Below are 5,880 nucleotides of genomic sequence, written 5' to 3'. Positions count from 1 at the left end.
TCAACTTGCCTAGTCTAAGATGGAGAATAGCAAACAATAATATTATACCAGGAAATTTATCGAGACCTACCCACTCAGCTTCCAGGCAATACGTTAGTAATGAATAAATATGATATATTTACTCATTATAATGTTGGTGCTGAATGTACAACACGAAAAAACATAATTTTAATCTGAAAAAGGATCTTTTTATAAAGAAATTAGACGAAAATAAAGAGCTGGTGACGCCAAATCAAGTCGACGATCCAAGCGTCGGTTAGGTTAAGTTAGGTCAACCTAACCTATTATATTTATTCATTACTAACGTATTGCCAGGAAGCTTTGTGAAGCTTGTGTAGCTTGTGGTAGCTTGTGGTAATTAGACGGACCCTCATTTTAACAGAAACTTGGCTAAGTAAAGACTATACCCAACTCTACAACTTAGCTGGTTATAAAGGCATTCATAATTGCAGGCCTAGTAAAAAAGGAGGTGTTATACCAAAACAGATGCAGAACTAGGAAACAGGATTTCTTCAACAGAAATTTTGAAATTGTTCACAATTTTTGTTACACCAAAGTTGGAGTATGCAGCAGTTGTATGGTGTGCCCATATCTTAGAAAGCATATCAACAAACTGGAAACGGTGCAGAGACATGCCACTAAGTGGCATTAACTAAATGCCATTAAATATGCCAAATATACTACATAAATATACATACTACACATGCACAATAATTGTCCTGGGACCTCTGATATTCATAATATAATATATATATATATATATATATATATATATATATATATATATATATATATATATATATATATATATATATATATATATATATATATATATATATATATATATATATATATGTATATATAGGGCCATCAACACACCTCCAGCTAGGGCCACCAACACACCTCCAGGGCTATCAACACGCCTCCAGGGCCATCAACACAACACCACCATCAACACACCTCCAGCCAGGGCCACCAACACACCTCCAGCCAGGGCCACCAACACACCTCCAGCCAGGGCCACCAACACACCTCCAGCCAGGGCCACCAACACACCTCCAGCCAGGGCCACCAACACACCTCCAGCCAGGGCCATCAACACACCTCCAGCCAGGGCCACCAACACACCTCCAGCCAGGGCCACCAACACACCTCCAGCCAGGGCCACCAACACACCTCCAGCCAGGGCCATCAACACAACACCACCACCAACACACCTCCAGCCAGGGCCACCAACACACCTCCAGCCAGGGCCACCAACACACCTCCAGCCAGGGCCACCAACACACCTCCAGCCAGGGCCACCAACACACCTCCAGCCAGGGCCATCAACACACCTCCAGCCAGGGCCACCAACACACCTCCAGCCAGGGCCATCAACACACCTCCAGCCAGGGCCACCAACACACCTCCAGCCAGGGCCACCAACACACCTCCAGCCAGGGCCACCAACACACCTCCAGCCAGGGCCATCAACACGCCTCCAGGGCCATCAACACAACACCACCACCAACACACCTCCAGACAGGGCCACCAACACACCTCCAGCCAGGGCCACCAACACACCTCCAGCCAGGGCCACCAACACACCTCCAGCCAGGGCCACCAACACACCTCCAGCCAGGGCCACCAACACACCTCCAGCCAGGGCCACCAACACACCTCCAGCCAGGGCCACCAACACACCTCCAGCCAGGGCCACCAACACACCTCCAGCCAGGGCCACCAACACACCTTCAGGGCCATCAACACAACACCACCATCAACACACCATCCAGCCTACCACCACAAACTTATAAATATACTACACATGTCTAAGAGCAAATAAAAGAAAACAGTTACCTTAACTATTGAAGATGCAGCAGGATTTTGTGGATAAGCCAGCAGCAGTCCCTCTCGACACGGTTTTAAAATGGCGGCGACTACCACAACATGCAACGAGCCTAAAGAATGTCCAGCGCTAGCATTATCTAAACGCTATTATATATTATCAAGCAATACGGAAATCTAAAATAAAAAGAATGATACAAATAATTGTATTAAATATTTATTTGCAATTACAATACCTCGGGAATATATTTTTGCGTTAGCAAAACATATTAAGTTCGTATTTAGTTTAACTCATTTAAATTCTTTACAAATAATAACCTGATTTTACCTGATGGCCATTAACATTAATGTTTTATGTTGATACATTTCATACCCTTATTATTTCAATTTCTTTCTTTATTATGCACCCCATACCCATCCCGTGGGCGGTGGTGTAAAGGATTACAGAGGCACATAATGGGTTCAGGAACTGAACTCTCTAGTTTGTTTAGCTAAGCAAATAACAATTTTTGACGCTAGTTACAAAATTATTAATGTTATATATACATGTACACACTCTCATACATACATGTACATATATATATATATACGTATACATATATACATACACATGCATATTTATAATCACCCACACAAATACACACATCAATAATCTCTGTGTCACTTATTTTATACATGTTCTTGTAGAACATTCTATTGCGAACACATTGGGCGCTGCCCAATAAACTCGCCCCTCGGGGCAAAATTATTTTTTTTTTTAATCTTGGTGGAACATAAAATGGCCGCCTGTGTTTATGCTGTCGTCAGATGGCGCTGTGACGTCACAGATGAGGGAAGCACGTACTGCGCATTAATGCCTCGATCCCTCGTTATTTATTTATTTTATTTATTTATATATATACAAGAACGTACATTGGGGGTTAAGAGACAACATATAGAGCTTAAGTTAGAATTATAATCTTGTAAAACCACTAGCTTGCATATATAGCGTTTCGGGCAAGTCCTTAAACTAATCTTTGAGCAAATTCTTAAACAAAGTTTTAGAGAAATAATTAAATGTAAAATTGATAAAAAGTGTTTAACAGGTACATTACAGCTTTACTTTACAAGTACAGATGATTTTAAGTAGGATAATTACAGTAAAATTGTCAAAAAATTGTTTACAGGTACGATGCAAGAATTTTCGACACAAAAGCAGATCAGAACAATACACAATAATGAACAAGGAATCCTAAGTACAATTAGGAAAACATCTCAGGGTTATACATTGGATTACTGAAGTACAATATGAGGATCATTACAAATAGTAATGCAGTAGAATATGCACTCATATTCTATTATTAAGTTAATATTAAGTTCCTTCCTCATGTTAAGTATGTTTGTGGTACTAGGGACATCCAAGGATTATCTTCAAGGCTTCGTTCTGCAAGTTTTCAAGCCCGTTAAGCTTTCTTTCAGTCATCAAGGCAAGCAGAGATGCAACATAATCCACCACCTCCTTTATGAACTGGCGTTACTCTTGCGTTTTTAAGGATATCAGGGAAGGTATGACACTCAAGGGATTTGTTGAACAGCAGAGCTATAGGTGGCGCAAGGGCATTGGAGGCGCTCTTGTATACAATGGATGGGATTTCACTGATGTTCCCAGCTTTGGTTTTTAGTGAATGTATGATGGACACAACATCTGACGGGCTGACTGGTGAGAGGAGAAGAGAGTTTGGATAGCTGCCTGAGAGATATGTGTTGATATGTGTCTGACTCTGTGGGATTTTACTTGCAAGGTTAGCACCAATCGATGAAAAGAAGCTATTAAATTCATTCGCCATTTCTAAGTCAGATGACAGTGTAAGGCCATCCTTAGAGAGTGTTATCTGGTTGTGGGAGTGTTGTTTAGTTCCCAGGATGTTAGAGATGGTATTCCATGTGCTTTTCATGTTGCCTTTTGCTTCTTTGAATCTAGTCTCATAGTATGAAAGTTTTGCTTTTCTTATGATACTGGTAAGCACTGACGAGTACCTTTTAACTACTTCCATTGGAATTAGGCCACTCCTAAATATCTTTTCGTATTCATGTTTTTTGTTGATTGATTTAATTATGCCACTTGTGAGCCACGGGTTATTTTTTCTTTTATCAGTTACTTGTTTGGTAAGGAGGGGACAGTGAGTGTTGTAGAGGCTTAGAGTTTTGTAGAGAAAGAGGTTAGTTGATGAGTTTATATCCTGTGAATTATTAAATTCAGATTCCCAGTTAATATTGTGAAGTGCATTAGAGAGATTGCCTAAAGCTGATTCACTATGTAGCCTGAATGAAAGTTTTTTGGTTTCTGGTGGTGATGTGTCAATGTTTGCTATGAGGAAAGTAGGATAGTGGTCAGTTGTTCTGTCATAAATTACCCCAGATGTAAGGGGAGCTGTTATATTAGTCCAAAGGTGATCCAGGGTAGTGGCAGATGTTTGAGTGACTCGGGTGGGCTTGGTGATTGTGGGGATTAGCATACAGGAGTGCATGCTGTTACGGAAATAGTCAACTTGAGGGTTGTTTTCAACATTCAATAAAGAAATTCTGGAGGGCTTCTGTGCAAGGGTTAGGATGAGCTAGCCTAAGCATTTTTATACCAATTTGACAGTTATTTTCAGTAACACGATAAACAACGCTCGGAATATTAAGTTCCTTTCTCATATTAAGTATCTTTGTGGTACGAGGGCACCCAAGGATTATCCTCACGGCTTCGTTCTGCAATTTTTCAAGCCCTCCAAGCTTTCTTTCAGGATGCCTTAAAGTTAGTTTAGTTCATTTATTATGCACCCCATACCCATCTTGTGGGCGGTAGTGGAAAGGGTTACAGAGGCACATAATGGGCTCAGGGACTGAACCCCACAATTCATTTAGCTAAGCAAGTTACAATCTTGATGAGCTAGTTACAAAATTCAGTATAAGTCGTCACATCAACAATGGGTTCGAGATCGATCACAAGTACAGTTTCTAAATTAAGCAACTGACATATGTGGAGAGCTAGTGTCACAATTGATATGTTTGTCCTGCACACCGCTCCCCATCCAGTGGGCAGCGGTGGATAGGTTACAATCACTTTGTTACTACTTACAGTTAGCAAACTGGGGATATTTGGCTAAAATTTCTGGTACCAGATCATTTTGAATGAAATATTGACACATCGTTGGTACATTGGTTATAGAATTGTCTCTGAATTCACTATCACATAGTGACGGAGGGTGTGCGAATAATTTTGTTGACAGTTAACATTTGGTCAGGTCTACATCGGCAGATAATGAGAATTCCCAGAAATACTTGTAACCGAGTCTAAGCCGAGCAGTAGTAACATCTAGAAGTCTGCTGATTTTATTGGATGAACCATAGATGTGTCGCTCCTCTTGCATAATAGTATTGAACGAAAGTTAATTAATCTCCCCAAACAATTTCGCGTTTGTATGTAATTTTGTTTGTATGTAATTCGCGTTTGTAATTTCTCCCCAAACAATTTCAACGTGGTATGGCCAACGGCCATACCACGTTGAGAACACCGCTTCTCGTCCGATCAGCGAAGTTAAGCAACGTTGGGTTTGGTTAGTACTTGGATGGGTGACCGCCTGGGAACACCAAATGCTGTTGGCAATAATGTTAACGGGGTGAGAATAGCTTGAGCTACCTCATCCCTTTGTGTGTATTTTACCTCAATAAACTTATTTCAATTTCAATTTCAATTTCAATTTCGCGTTTTGGGCAAGTTACCCCTCCACTCTCTCCATTTTTGTTTGGACATTCCCTGGTAGTGTGCGGAAATACTGAAAAGTGTATACTCTTTTCAACTTTGTCACCTTAATTCTCGTCCTATGTCTTTCATTTTGGTATCAATGCGTTCGCAATAGAATTCCCAACAGAACTATGTGAATATAATGTCAAAGACAGCAGCGCGCTCCACCCGCCGACAAGATGAATGTAGGCCAAGGGTACCAGAAAAAGAAAGCTGAGCGTGATAATACTGAAAAGTGTATACCCTTTTCAACTTTGTTACCTCAATTCTCATCCTAGGTT

At 40.8% G+C, this 5,880-nt stretch overlaps 1 non-coding gene across 1 annotated transcript; it reads left to right on the top strand.

The window, feature by feature from the left end:
- Positions 1-5,341: 5,341 nt before the first annotated feature.
- LOC138365156 (5S ribosomal RNA) lies at positions 5,342-5,460 on the top strand. Its single transcript, XR_011228702.1, has one exon. It is a non-coding gene; the product is annotated as a 5S ribosomal RNA (ribosomal RNA).
- Positions 5,461-5,880: the final 420 nt, after the last annotated feature.

Source organism: Procambarus clarkii, chromosome 15 (genome assembly GCF_040958095.1).
Source record: "Procambarus clarkii isolate CNS0578487 chromosome 15, FALCON_Pclarkii_2.0, whole genome shotgun sequence".
Classification (NCBI taxonomy): domain Eukaryota; kingdom Metazoa; phylum Arthropoda; class Malacostraca; order Decapoda; family Cambaridae; genus Procambarus; species Procambarus clarkii.
Note: the sequence above shows the minus strand (reverse complement) of the source record. Positions and strands in the feature narration are given on the sequence as shown.